Genomic DNA, 18,603 nt, shown 5'->3' with positions numbered 1-18,603 from the left:
GCTCTGCTTTTACTTCTGATTAGTCATTTATGAAAGATTGTTCATTACATAACTGAAGTCTTGTAAATTACTGGTAATTTTTGCTTTAAATAATGGCAAAGAAGATGAAGCTATCTGGGTAGATGACTTTGACGATGCATACAAGGAAACTGTTCTCAATACCAAAAGTAGCGATAGAGAATTCTTGGTAATTTTTAGAGGTAGCCATTAGAAGGCAACATGGTGTGTAGCATTTGTAGAGAGCTCCTGAACAGATAACCATTATTTTAAGTAATAATTGTTAAATTTGCTCGAATCGTATGTAGTATTATTTACTTTTCGTATCTTAGCATGTACTGGGTGATTTTTGTATGTTTCCTGAGCTGTTTCAATTAGTAATTTGATAGATACGATTACTTGTGCACATGGTGCCGATAAGGAGGAATACAATGGCGTCCAGGTCGCAATCTTTAGCTAAAAATTTTAATTTAAAGGATTTTATTCAGTGCACCGTTTGTAAAATGTATGCTTTGAAGAGAGTGGTTGGAGTCTGGTTATACAACGATAGTGGAGTGAATGTGCACAGAAAGTGTAAGGAATGTGAGAATTTAAAGAGTGTTTCAGGTCGTGAGAGTGATATTGTTGTTGAAAGTGAGAATGTAGAAAATAGTGATATGCGAGGTATGAATTGTGATATTTGCAAGGTAGTACCAGATAGCTGTGAGAGTGGTGTTGAAAGTGAGAATGAAGGTAAACATACAGAACAAATGAATGAATTAACGGATAATAAAAATGATGAGATAGATGCATTGAGTGAGATTGCACAATTACACGGAGCGATACACAGGGAAAATCGGCAACTGGAGCATTGGCAAAAATGTTTACTGAGCGTACCAACTAATAAACAGCAAAAGTATGATAAGAAAAATAAGAGTATGATAGTGAGTGTTGTATGGAGATTAGTTAGAAAGAGGTGTGATAGATGAGAGTTTAACAAAATCGTACCAACCTGGTGCGAACATTAAGGATGTAAGAGAGTCAATTAGAATGCAAAAGCAGAGTGTGAAAGAATTGATAGTAGTAGCAGGAACAAATGATTTGGAAGGAAACAAAATGGTTATAAGAGAGGATTTGAAGGAATTGCTTGAGGTAGCAAAAGAGAAGAGTGAGAGAGTTAGGATGGTGAGGCTGTTGCCGCAGTATGACAGTGAAGAGTATAGAAGGAGGGCCAAAATTGCTAATGATTTTATGCAAGGATTATGCAGGAGGAGTGGTGTGGAATTTGTTGAGTGAATTCGATGGGCGAAAGGATTTATATAAGATGGATGGTTTACATTTGAATGAATTTGGTGCACGGAGACTTGAAAAGGTGTTACTGAATGAAGTGGATGTGCAGAATCAGGGAAACTAGAGTTATTGAAGGGGGGGGGTAGATATGCAGACTTTAGGGAGACAGTTGAGTGTAAAAAAGTGTGTGTAATATCCCTGAGCAAGTACAAAGAATCAGAATGGGATAGTTAGAATAAGGCATCAAAATAGGGATGGGACAAATGGGCTTCTGAAATTCATGTATACTAATGCCAGAAGTATTAGGAACAAGAAGGAAGAATTTTTGGCCTTGGTTGGCACTTCCAGGCGACAGGTTATTGGCATTAGTGAAACATGGCTGACAGAAGATGATATAGCTAGTGATATAGTGGGATTGAATGTGAGAATGGTGTGTTCAGGCTACAGCCAAGGAGAATAGAAGTGGAACTGCAGGATAGAGAAAAGAGCACATTTGAGGCAATTTGGTGTGAGATTGAGACTAGCAGAACAAAATATACAGTTGGGTGCTGCTATAGACCAAGTGATGGAATAGATGGTGGAGATAGTATGCACAAGCAAATAGAAGAAATGAGTGGAAGGAGGGTAATTATTATGGGGGATTTCAACTATGGTAACATTCATTGGAATGAGGAGAGAACACATGGGAGGGAGGAATTGTATTTTATGCAGTTATTAAGGGATAACTATCTGCGACAGCATGTAATGGAAAATAATAGGGGTCAGAGAGTGCTTGACCTAGTAACTGCATTTGAGAATTTGACTATTATGAATGTGACCATATTGCCACCAATTGGTGAGAGAGTGATCATAATTTCTTGACCTGGGAAGTGGCTAAATGTGTGGAATTATCAATTAAGATGGTTCATGTGGAATTATCGGGTTGGTAAGTATGACAAGCTTAGGAGTTTGATTGGTTCAGTGCCATGGCGTGCAAAACTGCAAGGGCTGGATGTTGATAGTGCATGGGAGGCGGTTAAGAAGTGTTTGCATGAGGCAATGGCTGACTGTATACCTAGAGTCCGAATAATAAATCAAGTAGGGGTTAAATGGATGAATAACACCATTAAGCTTGAGCTGCAAAAAAAGAAACAACTATGGAGGGAATTTAAGGAGAAAGGTGACCAGCAGGCACATGAACGGTATAAAGCGCAGGCCAGAAGGGTAATGGGTGTGGTAAGAAAAGTAAAAGTGGATTATGACAGAACATTAGCATGGCTAATGTTCTTTCATAATGATAAAGAGAATCCCAAACAGTTTTTTAGATATGTGGCAAGTAAAAGAAAAAATGTAAATGTCAGAATGATTTTAAAGAATGCCAATGGTAGGGAGGTAACCGAATCAGTTGATATAGTTGAATTACTGAGCGAGCACTTTGCAAGAGTATATCATCCAGGTGGTGACATTGCAGGAATGAATGAACCAATAGCTTATAGGGGAATTGTGGTGAATGAAGTAGAGGTGAATAGTCTATTACAAAACCTCAATGTCAATACATCTGTGGGATTGGATGGTATACCAGCTCGTGTAGTATGTGAAGCTGCTAAAGAATTGTCAGTGCCCTTGACCATTTTGTTTGAGTCTTGGGTCTGGGTTACTTCGGAGGGGATGGAAAGAGGGGAAAATAGTTCCACTGCATAAAGGACGTTCTAAGACTGCTGTTGTAAATTACCGACCAATCAGCATATCAGGAATCGTTGTCAAAGTCTTGGAGAAATTAGTCAAGAGAAAAATACAGGATTGGATAGATGAAAATGGGATACTGTATAGGGGACAGCATGGTTTTGTGAAGGGTAGATCATGCCTCAGTAACTTGCTCACGTTTTATAACACAGTGACGGCTGAACTGGATAAGGGTAATGGGTTTACAGTGATACTACTGGACCTGGCTAAGGCCTTTGACAGGATACCACATGGAATTCTAATAAGTAAACTGCAGCATATGGGGATGGATATAGGGTTGGCGAGATGGATAAGAGGATGGTCGATGGAGAGATATCAGAGAGTGGTTTATTCAGGAGGAGTCCAAAAGATGGCCTGTGACTAGTGGTGTGCCGCAATGTTCTGTTCTTAGACCAGTACTTTTCAATTTGTTCATTAGCGATACAGGAAAGGATCTGAGAGGAAGTGTTAATTTGTTTGCTGATGATGCAAAGTTGGGTAGAGCAATTGTGAGTGCACAGGATGTCAAAATCTTGCAAGATGATTTGGATAGTTTGGAGGACTGGGCTAAGGAGAATGGATGTCAATTTAATGTGGCAAAGTGTAAGGTTATGCATTTTAGGGTGAAAAGATTAGCAGCAGTATATCAAATTGGTGGAATCATACTCCAGGAGATTGAAGAGGCCAGGGATTTGGGAGTGTTGGTGGATAGGGAGTTGAAGTTTAGTGGGCACATCGCAAAAGTGGCTAAATCAGCTCGTTAAATCACTTGGTTACTGAAAAATACTTTAACAAGCAGAGACAAACAGGTTATTGTTCGTCTGTATTGAGCCTTGATAAGACTCCATCTAAACTACTGTGCCCAGATATGCGTGCCAGGGTTTCTTCTTGATGGGGAGGAGGTTGGAGAGAATCCAGAGACGAGTGACCAAGATGATAACAGGTCTATGGAATGAACCTTATGAAAACAGGTTGAAGATTTTTTGGTTGCAGAAATTGGTTGATAGGCAGAAAAGGGGTGATATGATTGAGACATCAAATTACTGAAGGGTTTCTATAAGATTAATTCAGAAGACATTTTTGAGAATAGGACTGGTGGTGGGAGGACTAGGGGCATACATGGAAGCTGGGCAAGAATGTGGTTAACAAGGGTGTTACAGCTAGGTTTTTTACTTGGAGAGTGGTGAATGAGTGGAATAAGCTGCCAGAGTCTCTTGTGGGTGCCATGACTGTGAATAGGTTCAAGGCAAGGTATGACAGATACCTCGCCTTGAATACTGTGTGAATGTGGAATAGTTGTTCTTGATATGATGTTAGGGTCTCCCTCGATGAGTCTGTCGACTCCTTGGAGTTGCCCGTAATAATAATAATAATAATAATAATGTCACCATTTTCAGTTTTTTTCTTAACGTTTAGTTTCAGAAAATCCCTGCATATATCTCGCACCATGATTTTTTAGCTTTCATTTCGGAAAAAAAGTGAGAGTTATATTCAAGTAAATACAGTAATTTTTTTGACTTTCAAATTCTTAATTATGGATCATTGGTTAAAGACTGGATTTATAAAATGCACAAACGAGAGCAATATAGCAAGTATAAGTAGCTGAAAGCAACAAGGAAACGTTGATATTGTATCTGGATCAAATGAAATTGATAAGGGTGTGTCATCTGGCATATCTAGAGAACCAACTAGGAAAAAGATGAAAAATCTTCATAAGTATAACATGAATTACTTGAAATGTGGATTTTCATGGACAGGAAATGAAGAGGAACCTATTCCAAATTTTGTTCTATTAAAAATAAATCAGATTTTTTGTTTATATGAAGATATAATTCAAATAAAATAGACATGTACAATGAAATATACTTTAATTATTTATTTATTATTATTATAATAAGGGGGTACTTGGTAATAATGAAAATTTAAGAAGGGGTACGCGGATATCTGAAGTTTGAGAAACACTGCTGTAGACGTTTAAGTTTCTCAACAGAAGCTGTCATGCTAAACTAGTTCATAAACGATGTGTCATAGTTCAAAGGGTTATAAGTCCAATCATATATCTTCTCTTTACTGCACTGTTAAAAATTAAATATTTAATTACGAATCAAAGTTGAGCAGCTTTCAGTGATGAACTGTAGACTCAAATACACAAACATCCTTAAAAAATAAAAATAAATAAAATATATAAAAAATTAATTTAAAAAAATGAGAGTTTGAAAACAAGAACCAAAATCTTGGAAATTTCAAGGCAGATTATGAAGAAAACATCAATGATTCAGCCCAAGAGGTATATGGTGAATCGTCTACAAAGGAAAAAAATCAGAACTCAGTAGTGGACTCGGGAAGTTAAAGAGACAGTCATGGAATAGAAGAAAGAATATCAAAATTTCCTGGCAAGCAAGTCAGCTTGTGCTCTGAGACAATACAGAAAAACGTAAGAAGGCTAAACTAGCTAAACAAAAGTTATAGAAAGCATTTGGTAAGAACATAGAAAATAAATATCAGTAAGGTAGCAAAATATTCTGGAAGAACTTACTGAAAAGATTAGAAATGGAGAAAAGAAATCAGAGATGATAAAGGTAACATTAAAACAAACAATTAAGAGATATCCTAGATGTTTAGAGTAATATTTTGAAAGACTGTTAAATGAAACAAGAAGTGACAAAATGTTGGTAGAAAATATTCAAGAGGAAAATGCAATCAGGAGTACATAGCAATACTTAAGGTAGAAAAGCCATCAGAAACTTTTAAATGTGGAAAAGTAGCTGGAGTAGATAATATTTGACCAGAAATGCTCAAATATGGAGAAAAAGTTTTACTGTGGTTACACTACATATTCAGAGGGCCTGGCTAGATGGTTGATTCTAAATGATTGGAGTAAAGCTTTCAGAACCCATCTATAAAAAGGGTTACCTCAACAAGAATTACAGAGGAAGTTCCCTACTTGAGTGTTCCTGATAAGATTCATGGAAGCATACTTGAAAAAAGCCTGAGAAAAATTCTGGAAGGTAAGTTAGGAGAAAAACAAGCTGGGTTTGAGTCAAATATAGGTTTTCAGGAGCAAATTTTCACTTTAAGACAAACAGCTGAGAAATCAAGTAAATACAACAAGGATCTGAAAAAAAGGCACATAACCAGGTGGTACCAAGAGAAAATATGCTCAAAATACTACAATTATATGGTGTAAATGTGCCATTATATCAAGCAATACATAGTCTATATTTGAGTTGTTAAAGTTTAACAGTTAGAATTAAAGGAGATACAGGTGAGAAGAGTGCACATTATCTCCATTATTTATGCTATTGTTATTTAAATCAGCCTTGGGACATGGGTCCCATGCTGCCATGCGTGTCCCCAGGTTGCGGATAGGGGAATGGCCTCTGGATACAGAGGTTAGCTGCGAATAAACAGGGAAACCTGTGAATAAGAAGTCGTGGACAATGGGACGGCATCTACTAACAGGAAGTGGTTAGATAGACAGTAGCATGGCTATCTCTATAAAAAAACCACCACACATTTCCACTGATGGAAATGCAACATGTACCACCATTCAATAAGTTACAGCCTGCTGGAAGTTGAGGCAATAAGAACTTTCATCCTGATCAGCGGAAGATCACCATAAGTGACAACGGTGTAAAGGATACTGTGGTAGGCGAACAATCATGAATGAGAAACGGCTAGCACACTGAGCCTCTTTAGAAGGCTATTGCTGAACAAGGAAGGCAAGGGAATACCACCTTGTTCTATTATTCCCTAGTAAGATAGCAGTATGGATGGACATTCTAAGAGATAGTAAAGTGCACAATAGCTTGATACTTGTGCACAGCAGGGGAAGAAGCAAGGCTTCCCAGATCGTAAACCAGCGAAATCCTTGTACATTCATTGGGACGTGGAATATGAGAACACTCCTCCAAATTCGAAAATTTGAAGAGAGAAATGGATAGATTAAAAATAGCCATATTGGGAATTAGTGAAATGAGATGGAATGGAACTGGATTGGAGTGGTGATTACAGAATTATTTATTCGGGTGACATGATGGCAATAAGGAATGGGGAAGAAGACAAATCAACTCACTAATATTAATCGTGTGAAAAGGCTTATGTGTTCATCACACATGTTGACTGGATTTTAACGGTATAGATGTGAACACAGATTGAATAATTCATATTTATGAATTTAGGGACACAAAACACACGAAATATCCCTCCCACAAAAAAAAAAATTATACATATCATAATATTCGTTCTGCTTTGAGCTTGTTGTAAGTTTTTCCACTTGGTTATACTATAAATTAAAGATACCAAGAAATTATATTATATACATGGTTTAATCCTTTATCCAAGTGTAAGCAAACAAGTTTGCACCTGAACTATTTTTAGGACAGGGGCAACTTGTATAAAGAAGCTCATGACTTCACATTACTTGCCTTAGTATCCCTTAATGCAAAGCACATTTTGTGGACATGTATAATGCTATGCATTATGGGAAGGGTCACTACCCAGGCCAGCTTCAACTTTTATTGAGGTCTCATCAGTGAGAGCTAGACTTAGAAGTGATACTCAGTCCTTATAAGGACTGGGGCGAAGCAAGAATGCTTTTCATCTTCCCCGTTATCTGTAGAGGACAGTGTAGGGATAAGGTGTTATTGAGCTATTAAAGCTCTGATCATGCAGGAGGGTAACAGCAATAGCCGAGCCTCAGTCAGAACTTCATTGGCTACAGCATTGCCATCCATTACCCTCCAAGGGTATTAATCACCGCATCTTGCGGTCGATTACTCTCTCTATTTATTGAAGTGAGGTTGAAGTAATGCAGTAGTCATATTTTCATATACGAGTAGCCAACAGGTGTCACATCATAGTATTAAAATACTCTGGATTAGAGAACGTTATTGGAAGTTTTTCCACTTAGTTATACTATAAATTAGAGATGCCAAGAAATTATATACACTTGGGTTTCTTATTATGCGTATCTTTTTTATGTGGATTTGAAGTTATGCAGTTCATAACTTCAAGAAACGAGACCTTTGACACTTCTGCACATGTCAACAGACTGAGAATCCATTCCAATAATAGGGTAATCCAGCATTTCCCAAACTTTTTCTACAACGGAACACTTCACAAATCCTGAAATTTTCATGGAACACCTTGGTTATTTTTAATGTATTAATTAATAATTGATCATTAATAAATAATTAAACATCGATTAAACATAAACATCATTAAATTAATTTGTGTTGATTTTCATTGACATATCCCATTCTGATCACCAAAAATTTATAATATTATAAGTACTTACGAGTGAATGCAGACTTTTTCTCCTGTGTGCTGATAGTTTCCCCTTCATTTTGTACATCCTGGAGATTGCTGTGTAGGTTGGAGGTGAATGAATCACTATTTGTTGCATCACAAACATCTTTAATAAGGATTTCTTAATACCAAAAATAAACAAAGTCCCTTGTCTCTTATTCATATTAAAATTTAAATCTGTAGGCCTATTACTTTTAAAAAATCACGGCACTATGGTTTAGAAACAAGCACTTTCACCCTACAATAAGAACTTGTGAAAAAAAGTATTCAGTATTACTAGATCTGAGAACCGGATACAGACTACCATGATCTTCAATTTCAGTGAAAAAATTTTCTTTATACTTTCTTGCTGATTGGTCACTAACATTTGCAACACAGATGTTATTTCATTCAATTTTGATAACAGAGGATACGTCATCCATTGTTGTAATCGGCTTGCAGGCAATTTTTATGACCGGTACTCCCTTTCCCAAATGTTGAAAGGTTTCGATGTGTGAAAATTAATGATAATTCATGAATACTTCCACGTTTAAAAATACACGGCTCGGTCACTAACATTTGCTACACAGATGTTATTTAGACATTCTGGATCTGAGCTTTTCGACATATTCACGAATATTATTCTCCTCAGAATATTTCCACTATAAAATATTTGTTCATGAAAAATGCTTAGAAAACTAAAATGATAAATTCCAGGAGAACTTCTCGCAGAACACTTATTCACCTTCCGCAGAACACAGGTTGGGAAACCCTGGGGTAATCAATCTGTACTGTGGGATGAGTTGTTTATTATTACACGGCGGAAAATTAACTTCTCTTTTATGATCATTGTAGTTTTAAAGTGGTAACTATTTTGCTTGTATAACAGTTGGAAAATTTTACCTATAAAGCACATGATTTTGATTGTTGTTGACCAATTCGTTCATCGCCATTGTACATAATGAGCAGAGTGTTGCAGCACATTCTGGTGTAACATGATAATGTGTAAGCCGTGAATGTTCGTAAAGTTTAATTTTGCATGTGAGTAAGTGTTTGTCTTTTTATTATCGAAAGTTTAAATTTTGCTAATTGTTATTTTAAAGATTTAATTTGGCCAAATGGAAAAAAAAAAGCACCAAAGAAAAGCTATTTCTTTGGAAATGAAAATTGCAATTTTAGATCACTTAGCAAAAGAAGAGGGATCTACGGAGATTGGTAAACATTTTAATTTAGGCGAATCTACTATAAGGGCAATTAAAAAGAATGAAGTCGCAATAAGAAAATCTGTCATTTCTGGGACAAAACTAAGTGCCAAATTATCATCGCACTCAAGAGATGCTTTATTAGAAAAAAATGGAACAAGCGCTCATAATTTGGATTGAAGAATTAACTCAAAGAAGAATTCCTATAGGTGGTTATTTAATTAAACAAAAAGCTCTTCGGTTTTATGGACAGATGAAGCAATTGGAGCCGTCTACTTCTGCTTCCCAGGCTGATAAAGAATTTTCGGCTAGCAAAGGATGGTTAACCGGGTTTTTAAAAAGGAATGCACCTCATAACATGAAGATAACAGGCGAGGTTGCAGCAGCAGATGAAGTAGCAGCCAAAAATTTTCAAGAGAAGTCAGCAAAATTATTGAAGATGGTGGATATTGTCCTGATCAAGTTTAACGTTGACAAAACAGGATTGTTTTGGAAGAAAATGCCTAGTCGAACTTACATCGCAAAGTCTCAGAAAAAAGCAAGTGGGTTTAAAGCAAGCAAAGATCGAGTAACATTTTTAATTTGTAGCAATGGATCAGGAGATCGAATGTTGAAAGCCCTCCTAGTAAATCGATCTCTATGACCACGTGCTCTAAAAGGTAAAGATCTAAAACAGCTGCCAATACATTGGATGGCTAATACAAAGGCCTGGGTAACAACTGTTGTATTTACTGAATGGTTCAATAATTGCTTTGTACCAGAAGTGGAAACATATATGAAGCAAAAAGCTCTCGATTTTAAGATTTTATTAATTGTTGACAATGCACCAAGTCATCCGCATTGGAACATCCAAATGTGCAGGTAGTGTTTTTTCCACCCAATACAACAAACATTATTCAGCCACTAGATCAAGGCATAATTGCTACTTTTAAAAAATATTACATTAAGCACACTTTTCAATTTATAATGGTTAAACTAGAAAATGAATCATTAACAGTAACTGACGTTTGGAAAAAATTTTCTATTTTGGACTGCCTAAATCATGTTGCATCTGCTATCGCTGAAATAAGACCACAAACTTGTAGGAAAATGAGGAATCAAAGTGTATTTCAGGTCATGAGTGATATGACAAGAAATGGCGAGGTTGTACCAGAGAACTGTGAGGGCGTGAATGTAGAAAATGTGAATGATGGTATTAATACAGTGCAAATTAATGGTTTAACAGAAAATAAAAAAGATGAGATAGATGTAATGAGTGAGATCGCGTTGTTGAGCAGAGCGATACAAAGAGCAAAGCGGCAGCTAGAGCGTATGAACAAAGGTCTAGTGAGTGTACCAGCCAATAATAAAAAGTATGATAGGAAAAATAAGAGTATGAGTGTAAACGTAAACAAAATGAAGGAGAGAGTGGTGTATGGAGATTCGTTAGTATGAGGTGTGTTAGTAGAGGATTTGACAAAATCGTACCAACCGGGTGCGACCATCAAGGATTTAACAGAGTCTATTAGAGAGCAAATGGAAAGGGTGAAAGAAATGATTGTTGTGGCAGGTACGAATGATTTGAAAGGAGATAAAATGGAAATGATAGAAGACCTGAATGAATTGTTTGAGGTAGCAAAAGAAAAGAGTGAGAGAGTTAGGATGATTAGTCTTTTGCCGCGGTATGAGTGAAGTGTTTAAAAGGAGGGCCAAAATTGCAAACGACTTTATGCGTGGGTTATGGATGACGAGTGGTGTGGAATTTGTGGACGTGTGGAGTGAGTTCGATAGGCGAAAGGATCTATATAAGATGGATGGCTTGCATTTGAATGGATTTGGTGTAAGGAGACTTGAAAAATTGTTGAATGAAGTGGATGTGCAGAATCAGGGAAACTAGATTTATTAAGGGGGGGGGGAGTAGATATGCAGACCTTAGGAAGGCAGTTGAGTGTATGAATGAGTATAATATGCCCAAGCGAATAAGGACAACAAATCAAAATGGGATAGTTAACTACATCATCTGCTGTTAGCCAAGACTTATTAATGCCCAGTGGATGCATCAGCAAATGACAAACAGGATACCTAGAGGTTTGATTAGGGTTTGACATATAACTTTAGAGTATGCATCAATGGAATGCACACTATATGCATGCGTACATGCTGCTGATGTGTGCTAGTTATTTTCCTGTGTTAGAGTACTGTAACAAGAAGAATTTTTTCTCCTGTCCTTTTTTATTATATTGGAATTAAAGTAAATTTCAACTGAAGAAAAAAACTCATTTTAAAAAATACAAATCTCATAGTCTCACGTATAAACATATATTTGATTTATTATTCACTTTTTTTTTCTTAATGAAACAGTGACAACGTATATGATCTGATGACTAAAATAATTTGATTATGACTTCTAGTATTTTTTGAAAGTCAAGAGCTTGCATATCAGTATATATAGGTATGCATAGATATGTAGACACACAAACACAAGATAGATACAAAAGAGTAAATCTATACAGTGGGAACTGCCTTACTATGATTAAATATTTCTCATGGAAAGGCTTAGACGTTGGTGATGCATTTTTTACTAAATAATTTAAGGAAATTATTTCGTATACAACGTAAACTAGGATATACATTAAAATAAATTTTAATATACTTCAATATTTCGGCAACGTCATGTTGCCATTTTCAAGGAACTTAAGAACAAAAGACGTGCACGCAGGCACAACAAACAGTAAGTGAGGAAGAAGCAGGAAGCTTCTATTTCTCCTAAAGTCCTGATGGTGCCCCTAGTGGGCAATGTTGGTATTCTTGGGCGATTGGGCTGAAGGTCTTCCGATGTGGGTTTCCCAAATTTGAGGCAGTCTCATGCAGCCAAATTTGTTGAGGTTTGGATTGTGTATTATCGTGTATTATTGTGGCTTTCTTCCACCATATTCTATGGCAGGTATCCAGCACATGGTCAGCAAGACCAGAGTGGCTGTATTGGTGAAACCGGATGTAGTCCTGGTGTTCTGAAATTCTGATATTATTTAAATTCTAAATTATTTAGTAAAAAATATGATAAATAGGCCTACAGATTTAAATTTTAATATGAATAAGAGACAAGGGACTTTGTTTAATTATGGTATTAAGAAATCTCTTATTGAAGGTGTTTATGATGCAACAAATAGTGATTCATCCACCTCCAGCCTACAAAGCAATCTCCAGGATGTACAAAAGGAGAGGAAAATTACCAACACACAGGAGAAAAAGTCTGTATTCACTCGTAAGTACTTATAATATTATAAATTTTTGGTAATCAGAATGGGATATGTCAATGAAAATCAGCACTAATTAATTTAATGATGTTGGCCTGAGGAAACGACAATATGCTACAAGATTTCATTAGTCCAATGATTGATAACTGATTTAAATGTAATTTTATATTTGTCGACATGTCACACCATATACCTAAGTGTACTAATACTCTTTATGATTATGCTATAATTAATTATTAATATTGTAATGTTGAATAATTAATCATTAATACATTACAAAATAACCAAGGTGTTCCGTGAAAATTTCAGGATTTGTGAAGTGTTCCGTCATAGGAAAAATCTGAGAAACACTGTCTTATACAATGGAACGATAACTTATCTCTGCAGATCAGCATCCTTCTCAGTATTGCAGCAATCCTCTGGGTTACCTTCACCACTTTTGCAATATGTTCTCTGAATTTCAGTTTTCTATCAATAATCACCCCCCCCCAGCTCTCGCTCTCCTACTTCCTCCAGTACAGCTCCTCCAATCAAGTATGCAGTCTCCCATCGATGTATCCCAAACTTCAAGACTTTACATTTTGCTGTATTAAACCGACATCCCCATTCATTTGCCCATCTGTCTAGTTTATTCAAATCCTCTTGAGGGCTGACACATCTGCAAACAACTGAATATCCCCCTGCAATCCATTGACAATGTCATTGATATAAAGGTTAAACAATACAGGTCCTAGTACTGAGTTCTGTGGGACCCCACTTGTAACCTTCTGCCTCCATACCGCAATTGGAAGAATGACTGTACACTGCACCCCTCGATTAGAAAAGGCCTAAGTTCGATTCTCATAATGACAGGACGAATCTTTATATTGAATTTTTCGATTGAAGGTGAGTTAGCTAATCTCATATGGAGGTAGCAGGGTTTTTTCTCACAGAAACTCTGATTTTTCATCCCACATACAGACAAATTGGCCAATCAGAACACACACTATTTATAGACAAAAAATACTAGCTGTGGTGGTGGTTGTGGGCAGTAGATGACATTGGTGTAGGTGATTGGTAGTAGTGATTCAGTGTAGTAGTGGAGACAGAGAGTTGTACAGTAAGTGTCCTCTGCGATGAGTCTTCAGACTCCTTGGAGATGTCAAGAATAAAAATAATAATAATAATATTGCCCCACAATACACAACTCTCTGATACCTATCAGATAGCCAATTCTGAATCCAGTTGACTAACCCGACATCTGAACCCATGTGCTGCAACTTAAATATCAGCTTATCATATAGCATCCAGTCAAATGGCTTTGCAAAATCCAAAAAAAATGGCAGGATATGCCTTTCTCTCATCAATTGCTTGTCATTTTATTATAAAAGGTAATCATATTACTAAAACAAGAGTACCCCCTTAACAAATCAATGTTGACTCTCACAGATAGCCTTACCCTCATCTGCCAAACGCTGTATGTGGTCCCTCACTAATTTCTCCTGATTTGAGAAAGTTCTATGAGACTCTCTTTGTGGATCAATATTTATGAAAAGCCTGGTTTAATCAAGATCTTGATAGCTACTGATGAAACACAAACTGGCCTATAGTTAGACACATCCAGTCTACTACTGCCCTTATGTAATGGCACTACTTACTTCCATTCCTTAGGTACCTTTCCCATAGCCAGACTTTCATTGAAAAGGCAGATCAAAGGAGCTGTCAGTTCTTTAGCACATTCTCTCAAAACCCGTGGTGAAATACCATCCAGTCCCACAGCTTTATTGACATCCAGGGTACTCAGTATTTGGAACACACTCTCCTCTTGCACCTCTAAACCTCGAACCCACCGTATCCCTCAGAAATTAAAACCTACTTCTCCAGGATGAAATATTCCAATAAAGTATTCATTGAACAATTCCACTATGTCCTCTGCATCAGTCACTTTATTCCCATTTTTATCCCACAATGTCATTCTTCCACAATCATTTTCCTCCTACTGGCCACATAGCTAAAATATTCTGTAGGATTTTCTTTGGATCTTAGTGCCAATCTTTTCTCATATTCCAGTTTTGCCTTCCTTACCATATTAGTCACACTCCTGGCCTGAGTATTATATTCTTCATCCATCTGCTCTCCACCCCTCTCCTTGGTTTGATTCTCATCTCCGACATGAGGAGCTTAAGGATCTTTCTCAGACATAACCAAGTTAGACGGTCTTGGGCGTGGATAGCAAGGTTTTTCTGCCCAGTTTATCTGGGGTTGTTTCTCCTGCAAGCAGGCAAACCAGCCCCATGAACACACACACATTACAGTCAGGAATACCTAAGCCCCAGCCATAGGCCCGATTCATCAGCTATGCCAGTCCCAAGCCCAGATAAAATTTGGGGGGATTGAGATGGTGTTGTACTTCCCCATAAAAGGAGCCTCACAGCCGTTATATCATCATATGCTATAATAATAATCCACCCATCTCCTTATATCTCTTCCATAACCTTTTTTTCACCTGGAGTTCCTGTTTGATATTGCTCGTCATCCACTTTACACCAAATTGTGTCCTCTTCTTCACTTGTGGAATACAGCTTACTATTGCTGCTAACAAATATTTTAACAATTTCCCAAGCTAATGATATCTAGCCCTTTCAATTCTGCCCTCCATGGAACTGCCCCAAAGTTGATATCTAAGACTATAATAATCATCCACCTTATAATTTCACATGTTCTCTTTTCTTTGATACTTCTGCATGTCTATTCATCTTCCAAGTCAAAACCACATGGTCACTCTCTCCAAATGGGGGGAGAGAGATGTCACCTCAGTTATTATCAGCTCTTCTGATGCTATGACCAAATCCAAAACTCTTGAACTTCTTGTTCCCTCTATTACATGTTGCCTAAGACATCTGTCCCTCAAGAATTACAGAAATTCCATTCCTGTATTACTACATGCATTTTCCTCTTCCCAACTTATACTGCTGTAGTTAAAATCTCCCATTACAATCATTCTTCTTGCACTTGCCAAGCTCAACTGCCTAAACATCTCTGCTGCCCATCCTCTGTGCTCCTTGGTTTGTAGCAACATCCCACTAAATATCCTGTCTTACACCACCTCTACCACACACCATATGCTTTCAAAACCATTAGTGTCACTGCCTTCCAAAGCCTCCACTCTTCGAGGACATCACTTATAAGAAGTACTCCACCACCACGTTTTCTCTTTCCATCCTGCAGAAAAATGCTGTACCCTGCTACTTCTATTCCAGTTATTATATCATCTTTCGTCAACCATGTCTCAGAGATCCCAATAATCTTTGGCAGGCTGATGCTATCGGTACCACCAATTCATCTCCTTTATTTCAGATACTCCTGGAATTAGTATAAAGCATAAAAATGTCACTGCTTCTATACCTATCATTATCTCTTCCAGACTCCACTGGACTCAGTGTTACCTGATGTCATCCCCCTTCCCCCAAGCACCCATTCCCACAAGAGGCCATCCCTGCTACCATCCATCCTGGGAATTCTAGTTTCCCTGCATTGACACACCAACTTGTTCAGAAAACAGCAATCTCTCCAGATGCCTACATCCTTCCTCATTCAAATGCAAGCTGTCTCTCGCATACAGTTCCTTTCTGTTCTCAAATGCCCTCCAAGCATCCCCATATTCCAATCCTCTCTTCTGACACATTCTGGCTATTATGCTATTCATTATTACTGCTCTTCTGCTCAGCTCGTCATTATCATACCTGGGTAACACACACACTATCTTTCTCTCTGCGTTTTCTTTTGTACAACCTCAAGCATGAATCTCAGATCTCTTGCCACTCGATTTATACTGCCTCTCAAGTCATTTGTGCCCACCATCACAATCATCTCATCCACCCTTTCACCCTGCTTAATTGCCATAGCCACACTTTCTATTGTTCCTCCAGGCAAACACTCCTCTGACATCCTATTTTGCATGCCACAGATTGAGTCTCCATACATGATACCTCTTACTACTCTGTTCCTTGATTGCTCACCTGCATCCCTCACTCTCTCTCTCCTCTAACCCTTTCTTTCTCTCTGTGTTCTCCTACTTACCTGGAGGAACAATAGAAAGTATTATATCAGCTGCTACTCTACAGTCTTTTTATCTTTTGGTTCTACCCACTCAACATGCACACAGACACAACAATAGGAAGGCAAACATCAAATGAGTGCAAAAAGGAGGGATCCTGAAGCCCAAACTAATTAAAGCCAGTTAGGACTGCCCGTAATTAGTTTGGGCCTCAGAATTTCTTCCAGGCTCAGGGCTTCAGCTCGATGCACAGCCAGCTGTAATGAGGAATACTATAACAGCCTTTGTCCCTAATTGATGTTTTTATTGATGTATGATAACATACAATGGGAAATGAGATCATTTGGTATGGTATCTGAAAACAACGATCACCAAGTTTAAAACAATGTGATTTGAGCAGTACAGCATAGTTCTGGAAAAAAAGTACCCAACACATATTCAAAGTTGCTTTTTAATATCAACTCTGCCCCCAACACACACACACACAAACAAAAGGTTGCAAAACCTATTCAGTGCTGTGTGTGTTAACTCTGTTGACAGAATGGAAAGTGTTGATATATTTCATGAACAGCAGACATCTATAACTGATATTAAAAAGCAAATGTGAAATATCTGCAGGATACTTTTCCAGAACTACTCTGTTAAATCATGTTATCTTGAACTTCAAGACTATCATGTTCAGATATACCAAATGATCATTTCCCATTGGATGTTGGCACACATCAATAAACATCAAGTAGAGACAACACTGTTAAAAAAAAAAAAAAAAAAAAAAAAGTGAACTCAGCAGTGATAATTTTCATTAGCAGCTGACTGCATCTATTGTACGCCCACACTTAGTAGAGCCGACCTTGGCTTTGTGCCAAGAATAGTCAATTCATACTGAAGGGGAGAAAGGAATAAGTTGATGTACGAATTGGTCACCAACACAAAATCAAGTATGCTTTATACGTAAATTTTCCAACTGTTGTACAAGCAAAATAATTACCACTTTAAGAACTAGAATTTTCATAAAAGAAAAGCTAATTTTCCGATGTATAATAATAAACACTCATCCCACAAAACGCATTGATTACCCTAATATCAGAATGTATTCTCCTTTTGACATGCGCAGAAGTGTCAAAGGGTCTCGCATCTGTGGACGTACAGTAGCGGTGCAGTGAGCTGTCAGCCTAGAGCTACTTCAGCTGAACATTTTTCAGGAAAATCTCTAAAGAAGAGGCACTGGCAGAAACAAAACATATACAGTCATTCCTCAACTTACATCGGGATTCCATTCCATCTGGCAGGACGTAAGTCGATATACGTTAAATCAACAGTTATAGGGATTCGAGATTTAACCTTAATAAGTATACTGTCATTTTAATTTTTAAACCTTATAAAACTGTACTGTGCATTAATTTCACTATAAAACAGGAGAATAATCACCCAAATCTGCCTCCACAATCACATCTTCATTATCTCCTTATGTGAAGGACCAGACTGCAGCTCTTCTTTGTTTTTTTGATGAAAATGTCTAATGTGCTTTGCTTATTCCTCTTCTTCTTTTCGTCATAAATTTGCTTATAGCAAACAAATGAATCATGTACTTACCTTTCTACTAATAAGTAGCATTTCACATTGGGGTCCATGTCTTCAGTCATTTTGAAAACATCACTAACTGTAGAGAACATTTCTGCAAGACCCTTCACTGTGAATTGTTTAACTACCTCTTCTTGTTTCTCTTTTCCTTCCTCCTTTTCTCGTTCTTCCTCTTCTGCAACACGTTGTTCCTCCATTTTGAGCAATTCTTCATTGGTCAACTCTTTCTATGACTTTAACTATGTCGTCATCATTCACTTCGAGACTCAGATTGTTTGCTGCACCCACTATT

The 18,603-nt window shown here is 37.3% G+C and overlaps 1 protein-coding gene across 3 annotated transcripts in view; it reads right to left on the bottom strand.

Annotated features, from left to right (window-relative positions):
- CycC (cyclin C) overlaps positions 1-18,603 on the bottom strand; it is a 251,500-nt gene that overhangs the window by 149,033 nt on the left and 83,864 nt on the right. The gene's annotated exons all lie outside the window — the stretch shown is intronic.

This window comes from Typopeltis vanoorti, chromosome 24, assembly GCF_054136105.1.
Source record: "Typopeltis vanoorti isolate ZY-2024b chromosome 24, IOZ_Tvanoo_1.0, whole genome shotgun sequence".
Taxonomy (NCBI): Eukaryota; Metazoa; Arthropoda; class Arachnida; order Uropygi; family Thelyphonidae; genus Typopeltis; species Typopeltis vanoorti.
Note: the sequence above shows the minus strand (reverse complement) of the source record. Positions and strands in the feature narration are given on the sequence as shown.